Source organism: Cupressus sempervirens, chromosome 6 (genome assembly GCF_028749045.1).
Source record: "Cupressus sempervirens isolate cs-2001-9-10 chromosome 6, ASM2874904v1, whole genome shotgun sequence".
Taxonomy (NCBI): Eukaryota; Viridiplantae; Streptophyta; class Pinopsida; order Cupressales; family Cupressaceae; genus Cupressus; species Cupressus sempervirens.
The window spans coordinates 178,379,591-178,389,506 of NC_143123.1; the positions used below are offsets into that span (position 1 = coordinate 178,379,591).

The following is a 9,916-nucleotide window of genomic DNA, read 5'->3' on the forward strand; positions in this document are numbered from 1 at the left end:
GATTTCTTCTGTCGGGCAGCAGGCAGGCTTTGGTTTTCTTTCCTCTTAAATGATATGTCTGTATTTTGTTGTATTCCTAGGTTTTTAAATAAAGATCTAGAGTTTTATATTCCTAAAGAGTTCTCCAGAATTCGCATCTCCAATACAAGGGCTTCACCTGTGGTAAAAGTGGCGGTGCTTCTCTCCCACCAAAATTTGATTCCGCAGCATTTCTTCTGTCGGGGTTTGGTCTTTCCTACCATTTATTGATGTTTTTATGATTTGATGTATTACTAGTTTTTCAATAAAGATCTAGGGTTTGATTTTCCTCAAGGTTTACTTAGAACCTGCATCTCCAATGTGAGTACTTCACCTCTGGCAGAAGTGTCAGTGCCTCGCTCTACACCAAAATTTGTCGCCGCAGCTTTTCTTCTGTAAGCATTTAGTTTTCTCTCCCCTTCAAATCTGTTTCTACATTTTGTTTCTGTCTTCCTTGGTTTGCTTTGCCAATCAACAAAATATAATAACTAATTTATCATTTATAATTAAAATGTGTATTACTCATTGATTTTACAGTGTAAACATTTTGTTTTATTACATCAAATTTTAAATCTTCACATGCTAATGGCAATCGAGCCCCAGAAACCAGAAAGCCCCGAATTTCAAAGGCATCTTCCCAGAGGAGATAGTATTAGTCTAAATCGCCCGGCAATCTGCCGAGATAGAGTTTTAAACTATCGGACTAACAACCATTCAATACAAGGGGATTCTCGTATCAAAAGAATTAACCTAAACAGCAAAGATTCCAATGAGCACAAAATCTCGATGGCAAAGCTCCAGTGAGAAAATCAACAGATACAAGGCAGACCTTCAAGCAATATTCCCTTGTCCCAGATTAAAAGCGTGCCCACCTCCTCCAATGAAAAATTAAACACAACAAGAAGAAATGAAAACTTGCCCAGTAAAGTGTTTAGTTTTGTGTTCTCCAAATCAAATCTCAAGATACATTGCGAAAATAGTATTCTCAAGATCTTACCTCCAAAACTTTCAGGTGCCGAGGATCTCCAGCATTATCTGCGTCGCCAAGACCTCCGCGTTTTAATAATGTTTCAAAGGAAAAGAAGGTGGGGTATGGTTATTATATTTATATTATTATATATGTGTCTTCCAAATAAAAGGTTTCTATAAATTCTTGAGTTTTGTTGTATTTTTTTTTTTTTTTTTTTTTTTTTTTTTATGAATTTTTATTAACTTATTTATTATTTTTTGTTTTGATAAATTGGTTTTTAGTCAATTATAAGATTTTATTTATTTAATTAGAAAATGGAAAGAAGAGAGCTAGGTTTTTTTGGGGGAGGGTTGAGATGCAGAGTTTAGGGGCGTCAAAGAGAACTATTGGATTGGAGAAGACTATTTGCCTACTGTCCTCTAGTGGGGTATGGGATGTTTTGCAAAGGCAAGAATATCTTCCTCTTCGTGAAGATTTTTCACCCAAGAGAGTTAGTCGTACCTAAAGCGAATCATTGGGCCTTTTCAAAAGTCTCTCAAGACAATAAAGATGGTTTCAAGAGTGTGGTAAATAAAGAATGGAGGTTGAAATTTCCCTTTACAAGCCCAAAAGTAGAAACCAATGATGGTGGGCAAAAGGGTTGTCATGGTCTATATTGAGTCAGAAAGATGGAAGGAGTCAGTTAATCGATATAAGGGAAGGGTCTTCTCTGTGAAATAGGGGGAGGATGGTCAACATACACTCCTACCAAGAAATGGTGTGACAACAACTGGGGTAGGCATTTTAGTCTAAACCCTCTTCCAAATGGTTTCTTCCTGGTAATAACTAAAGATGCTAGAGAAAAATAATATGTGATGTGCAATGGGCATTTATTGAATGGGGGTATTAGTTATTTTATAAAAGAGTGGTCGCCCAATTTCAACCCAAAATAAGTTTTAATAGATGATGTCCCAAATTGGGTAAGGTTATGTAACCTTCCTGATGAATAATAGAACGAGGAAACCCTTAAGAGGAAACAAGATTGTTAAAAAAATTAAAGTTAATGAGGCCATTGAAAAAAAGGGTTTTAGTATGTATCCTAGAATATGCATAGCATGAAACCACACCCACATGCTCTATGTAGTGGAAATATGGACCAACGAAGGTATTTGGTACCAGAAGATCGAGGTGGACGAAATTGTGGACTATTGTAAGAAATGCAAGGTGTGAAGTTATCAAGTAGAGGAATGCATGGTTGATAAGAAGGGGAAAGGACTTGAACAATGTCTCATGGAAAATAGACTAGATGCTCTTGTAGATTAAAAAAGAAGGGAAAGGAATGAGAAGCATTAACCTGTAAGCATGGAAATCCCTAAAAATCCAACAACGAATTATCTTAATTAGGATATTCAAAGTGTAAATTTGTCACCTAAAGGGGTTGGAGAAATACAAAATCAGGCGCCTACTCCCTAAACAGAAGAAGAGATTTTTCAAACATAAAAGGCTACCATCAACATATAGGAGATGGTGAGATTGGGTAAAGTAGGCTCACTCATAAGCTTCTAAAGGAAGGAATAAGCTCGGAGTGGGAGGTTATAGAGAAGTGTTGAGGAGTTTGTGTGGATAAAGAGGATCGAGGGGGAAATATTTTGAATGGACTTTGTAAATGTGCTCTTGAGAATGATGGTGTTAGTGATTCTCAATATTCATATTTAGAGGATGGGACCAAAGGATTAGAAAATTGAGTATAGCTCTCAAAAAAAAAAAAATCAAGGATGTCCACTTGTATCTAATAAGGGAGGATACCCGCATGGATGGAAAAGGTAGGATAGAGGAAAAAGGGTTGGCCTTCTCAGAGGCAAGGAGGATAATTTAGGTGTTGTAGATGAGGAAGGGATATTTGAGAAAAAGGATGATCTATCGATCAAAATGTAAATTACAAAAAATAACATAGGGGGGAGGAAAATTTGAGGCTGAAAATTCAACCTAGGAGTTGTTGGAGATGTTTGGTAATACGAAGGGCCAATGTGAGCCGAGATTCGTGAGAGACTTGATCTATCTTGGGCAACAATGATAGTAATTACGTGGAATGCTAGTGGTTGCAAAACCCTTGATGAATGACATTAGATCAAGCGATATTTTGATCAAATGAAACCAAATGCGATTTGTTTGTAAGAAAGAAAGTTAAAGTAGGATGAAGTTGTGAAACTATTAAGAGTAGGGAAATTTTGGCCATGTGCTTTTGTTAACTCGCGTGGGGATTCTAGCAAACTTCTTGTGCTATGGAGCTCTCTCTATATGGTGGAGCCTATTTCTCATGATAACAACTGGTAGTTGGTTAAGATCAATATGTTACACCTCATAATAGTGTTTTCTTATTTAATGTGTATGGCCCTACTAGCACGGGGGACAAAACAAAATAATGAAGAGGAATTCCATATGTGTTAAGGTTATGGACAAGGAGGTTTTCACTATTGGGGGGATTTCAATGCAACCCTTCGAATGGTTGAAAAGAAAGGTTGGAAGGGATTGATGAACAATGTTCAAATTGATTTTCAGAATTTTGTGACAACCAATGGCTTATGTGAGGTTAAAGCTCATAATGGGACGTCCACATGGACAAATAGAAGGTTGGGATTCTCCAATATAATTGAAATTTTTGATTGATTATTTTTGGATGTGGGGGTGGGATACCCTCCCCTTGGCTTTTGAAGCCTTCGTCCTTCCTTTCACTAGATTAGATTATTTCTAGTGGCACTGTTTTTGTAGAAGGACTTGTTTCCTTTAAGATGTCCATTTAAATTTGAAAAGATGTGATTTTGTGAGGAAGGCTTCATGGAAATTGTTTCAGATTGGTGGGACGATACTTCCCCTTGTTTGTGTTAACCCCAACTAATAATATTGATCAATGTATGTGTAATAGTCATTTTAGTTGTTATGTTGTCATTGATGTCAAGCCTTAGTTGGTTAGAAATTATGCCAATTCACTATAGTATCGTATCATTTGATTACTGAAGAGGATTTGAAGAAAATATGATGATGTTAGAGTGGTCATAAGTGTATGGTATTAAATGAGCACTGGAATGAGTTAGACTCTGATAGTATAATGTTGGTTTGATTGCTTTACATGATCTTACGCAAGATGTACGTTCAAGTTACATTGATTGAACTGCACGGTGAATGAAGGAATACATTATTGACTGAGCCATTACATTTGTCACTAAGCATCTGAATAAGAAGTGTTGAAGTTTAGTGTTAACAAAGTAATTCCAGTGTTAATTGAGTCAAGTATTGATCAAGCGAGTTGTAGTGATCACTGAATATGAACATGAAGAATAATTTTGTAAAAGATTAATCTGAGGCTGACATTTGTTGAAAATTAAGAATGTTCGTGAAGTTACAAAGATAAGGAGGAAGTCAGATATGAGATCGACAACTAGAGTAATTCAAAGAAGATTAGGAGATTCAACAATTTAGAATGGAGCACAAAGTTCAAAGAGGAAGTCTATTTCCCAAGCATCTATATTTGTTGAATTCAAATTTGATGGAGATCTGTGATCATGATTAAGCAAAAAAATCTAGAAGATTCTAGAATGACAAAAGTTGTCTATTTAAAGGGATGAACAAGATGTTTCTTATTGCTAATGTCATTGATTGTTGCTGGTATTGATCAAGTTGTTGATATAAGGTGAACTAAGCAGAACAATAATGTGAAGATCAAGCAAAGGAAGTGCTAAGTCGAAGTGTGAAGTGTGTGAATCAACCAGAATGGGATCAGAAGGAAGAGATAGAGTGAAGAAGAGACCCAAACAAGCAAGGTGTAGTGCTATAACTTAATAGATCATTCTACAATTACTTTCTTACCATTATAGCAAAAAAATCTCTTAACCGAGTGGACCGAACAAGTCTTTGAAATCCTATGTGGTAACATTCAATAGTAATATTTGTAAGTCCTTTGGAGCAATCCACTCTTTAGAAATGTCCAAGAGTGATATGGTCTAGATGATCTTTGGTGAAAACCCTTTAACAAGTTCACAATAAAAATGTGCATGTAACATAAATAACAAGGTTGGCTCCTAACAAAGCTCACTTCAGAAGAGTGAAAATGTTTGGGTTGTTGGTTCCCAGGTGGTGTAGTGCCTACCCCTAGTTTACTTTTCATGTTATATTTATGAATTCTTTTAGGCCAGCTTTATGGTTATGTTTTATGATTTAATGGTACTTGGTTACCTAATTTGATCGATGTTATTTCATACTTAGTTATATATTTGATGAGCCACTTGATACTTAGTTATTTCATTTCATGTTTATTCTTTCGATGATGATGCTTTCTATGTTCATATAGTGATTTTAGTTGTTTCATGATGATAGTTAGATGGATGATTTATTTACAGTTTTCTATGGTTACTCACCCCATACTTGCATGTGTATGGTGTACATGTATGTTTTACTTCATGTTTGATGTTTTTGATGTGGTTGAGGGAGGGAGTCATAGTCACCTGCTAGTTGAGATCTACACAATGTACCACTCCCCGCCATTGTTTGTTTAGTTTAGATATATATGCATTTGTACATGATCAACTTTTATGCAAATTGTAGGTACCGAGCATCGACTTCCCTGAATTTCTAGGATGAGCGGGCCCTATCACGGTATCTCAATGGTAAAGAGGGGAGATAGTTCTCATGTCCAAATTCTAACCTTGAGCCAATTGTTCTAGAATATAGGACAAATATCTAAGTTATCCACCTTTCTGAATTTGTCAAGTGACGTGAATTTGAGATTGTGACCCTTAAGTTTGAATTTGTACTTCATCTTTTAGATGAGTTTTCCTTTTTCAATTTGTGGGTCTGTTGTGATTTTTAGTTATAATTAAATCAAATAAAGATATTATTAAATGATTTGATTCAATGAAAATTTTATAAAGAAATATCAAATTTTAATTATATTTAATTAATTGAGAAATTAATTAAATAGAATAATTAAATTTAAAAGATTTGATTAAAGTTCCAAATTTGATGGAATTATATTTGTTTAATTTAATAATAATTAATCTAGCAGTTTCATTTTAATAATGAACTCTAAATATTATTATTATTTAAATTAATAAATATACTTTTAAATACATCTTCTTCTTTTTTTATCGGTAAACGACTGAAGCCTTGTATTACAATATAATGAATAAAATAATTTACCGAGTTCCTCCATTTAAAAGGGTGCTAGTAGTAGAGAATAGAGTAAGAAAACCTCCATTCTTGCCTGGGACCGAAGTCCTATATTATACATTCTAAAAGGGGCATAACCTAGTTTACAAAATCTCTTTCTGATATACATGAATGAGTCATACTCGGAAAAAAAAAGACTTCCTTGAGAAGATGAAAATTATGATAAGCCTTAACCAGAGTACCAAATTATTTGCCCAGATTGTGAGATTTAGATGAAGTCTATGAGAAAAAAATAGCTAACTTCCAAAAGGTTAATCGTCAACTTCCAAGGTCATATTTAACAAGATCAAAATCTAGGTAAAATGAAGGGGATCCTAATGAACAATCCATCATCTAGATCACTATATGATATGTATTCAAACTTGGTTTTTTATGTTATTTAGTTCACGATTTTAGTGTTGCCCCAATTAAGTAAATGATAGAAGGGCTAATAATTAAAATCTAATTATATCAAGTTTCCCAATCTTGCAATCTCCCTGTAGATATCAAGGTTATCTGATTACTAGAAAGTGATATGGTAATTAAACATCTTCTTATCAATGCTACCTAATAAAATTAATTGATAATTTTATTTCATGAATCCAGACGAAAATAAGTGATATATTATTCTATCTTAATTTTTTGAAGTCTTCCATTCTGAGGTCTTACATATCTTACAATGTTCAAAGGTCACGATCTAGACATGAGGGGAGAAAAGGGAGAGAGGGTTACCAACAACCCAATCTTACTAGATGTCGACATCCATTCACATTATTAGCCTTAGATGAATAATCCTAATAGTCTAACTGCTACCTCACTCTATTCACTGGCTCTGTTGTTCATTAGATAAAAAACAGTTATTTTAATACTTAATGCAGTAAATTTCAACCTTGTTTTCTTAGAACTAATTTTAAAATCCTCTAACTTTTTAGTGTTCTAGGCTAATGAAATGATGGCCCATATTTCCAAAGCCTAATTTATGTCAGATTGAGATTTATTATTCTCAGGTGAATTATATCCATATTGGTGAGACTGAATTAAGTTTTCGAGGTTAAACCCTCTTGAGCTTCATATTTTAAAATGCTTGCTAACCCTACTTTGAATCGGGATACCAAAGAAAAAACTTAAATCCATCAGAAATATACTACAGAGATCCTTCCAAAGGTATAAATTGAAAACAAAAATGTTGAAATAGACTTGAGGGCAAGGTACCACACAAAAGATTAGAATTGTGTATATATATTGTTGTATTGATATAAATTTACAAATTGTTTCATACAAGGAGCGTGACACAATTATAACTATAAAACATGCTACGAGGCTAAGAGAAAATACTAGCAGAAGCCCAAATACAAAGCTAATAAGTCGAGGACTTATAGGAAAACAAACAAAAAAGGCCAAAGCCCATACTTATAAAACTACAAATATAAGAAACCCTAAAGCCAAAACCTTGCACACATGAGTCGATCTAGATAGCTCAAAAGACTAGCCATCTATATTTCATCCTTCTTTATGCAAACCATGATGATCTATGTTGCTTCCTTGTGGTTTGTCACCAACCATCTAGGAGGAAAGATGAAAGTCATCTGTTCTTTTCTTGATTTGTGCAGATTGGTAGATTGATCTCCACATTCTTCAAGTTTTCTAGATCAACCTCAAGCTCTACATAAGCATTATAGAGATTCAAATATCTTTGGAGCCATTCCAAATTCAACTCAACCACCACTCCCCTCCAACGCAAGAGAAAAGATATATTCGCCTCCATTTTTTGCTAGGTTTGGTAAAACTTGACATTGTCCCTGATAGACAAAATAGGGCACCTAAAGATCTTAGCTTGACCTAGGCTACCAAGTGGGTGGCTCATATAGATCTCTGGGAGCATAATCTTCTAATTAACAATACCCAATATTGCATGTTCCAACCCTTCTAACCAGGTTAAGTTGAACATATCCCAACACAAATTAATGATCAAACCATGTTCTATGTTAGCCCTAACTAGATAGGTTATGAAGGACCTAAATATAGAGTTGTTCGTCCTCCAAGTGTAGTTATAACTGAAGATTTGCTCACATAAAACCCTACTGACCACTACCCTTGAAAGATCATCCATAGGATTCAAAATCGTATTACACCTTTCAGGCTTGACGTTACCCCTAAATGCCATCATCCTGGGTTCTAATGCATCAAAAATGACCATTGCAGTTTTCATACTTAGCCGTACACCAAATGACAGACATATGTCATATGCCACTATAGGATAGAGACACACCCTTTATAGGCGAAAAAAGGTACCGAAAGCTCTAGAAGCCTAATTAACTAATGAAGGTTGATGATTAATATTTCCATCATTATTTGTCATTTCCTAAATATTAAGTCTATTTTGTTACTACTTTTGAGGATTTTGTATCAATTATAGAGATCAATTTTAAATTTAAATTTCTTGATTATATATTAATATTTCTTGCCCATGCCCCTTTGTTTGCTAGATAATCAACTTTTCGATTTCCTTCTCTGAATATGTGTTGAATTTTAGTCTCCTCAAAGAAGTCAAATAGCTTTAGTACTTCAAATTTTGAGTTTAATACCCAATTCGGGGTACTCCTTTTCCTCAAAGTGTTAAGAATTATCTATAAATCCTCTTCAATTATTAGTCTTTTAATCCCTAAATTATTGCATAATCTGAGTCCTTCTTGAAGGGCTTCCAATTCAGCTAAATTATTTGTCATATTTCCCATATGTCTTGCTCTTTTGATAACCCATTTCCCTCAATCCATGTTAATTATACATCCTATTCTTGATACACCTGGGTTGCCTTTGGAAGCTCCATCAAAGTTCAATTTAGTCCAACCAAGAGGGGAAGGTTCCCATTTATAGTTATCCCTACCCTCTTAACTCTTTTTCTTGAAAACTAAAGTGGGGTTGATCAATTTGTTCCAATTTATTTTCACCACACCATCCCATTTTGAAAGCACTCCTTTTACTGTTTTGCGTAGGTGAGTATTTGTCACTTCTACTATGCATGCTTCTATCTTATTTTTTAGCATGGAGATTGTAAATTCCTCTTCACAAAATATTCTTTTGTTTCTTTCTTTCCAAACTTCTCATAGTAGGATAGAAGGACTAATATTCTAAAGTTTATTATAAATATTATGAACTTTGTCATTAGGCCAACCTTTCAGATTGCTCTCTAAATTTTTAGGAAATGGTGCAAACTGAGCTAGCTTTTGTCTTAACCATTCCCAACAATCCTAAGAGAACTTGCACTGAAATAATAGGTGATCAATAGAATTTTTTTTTTTTCTTACATAAAATGCATCTCGAGTGCCCCTCAAAACCTATCTTTCTGAGCCTGTCTACTGTCAGAATCCTATTTTGAAGGATAACCCAAAGGAAGATCGCTGATTTTGGGATGCAAGTAGAGTCCCAACATAGTTCCAGAGAATTTATACCTCTTCCCATCTTTGTGGCTGAATAATAAGATTGTAACCTTTTTTCACATAATATTTTCCATCTTTGGAGGCTCCCCATATGAGCTTATCTACTTTCTCCATTTGATTTACTTTCCTATCTCCAATAATCCTTTCAAAGGCCTCCTTTTCTGTAGAGTCCAATTCAATATTTTCAAGAGCTTTCCATTTCCATGTTGCTTTGTCATTTTCCTCAATAAATTGCTTATAATTTCTAACTTTTTCCCCCTATAAATTTACTAATGTAGTTTTTAACATTCTCCCCAATGCTTAAGTTGCA

The 9,916-nt window shown here is 34.4% G+C and overlaps 1 protein-coding gene across 3 annotated transcripts in view; it reads right to left on the minus strand.

Annotated features, from left to right (window-relative positions):
- LOC149551829 (mitochondrial-processing peptidase subunit alpha-like) overlaps window positions 1-1,105 on the minus strand; it is a 52,345-nt gene extending 51,240 nt beyond the window's left edge. For all 3 annotated transcript variants that reach the window (XM_089787331.1, XM_089787330.1, XM_089787332.1), the window contains exon 1: window positions 1,016-1,105. The gene's annotated coding sequence lies outside the window, so the exon portion shown is untranslated. The remainder of the gene's footprint in view (window positions 1-1,015) is intronic.
- Between the last annotated feature and the right edge of the window lie 8,811 nt (window positions 1,106-9,916).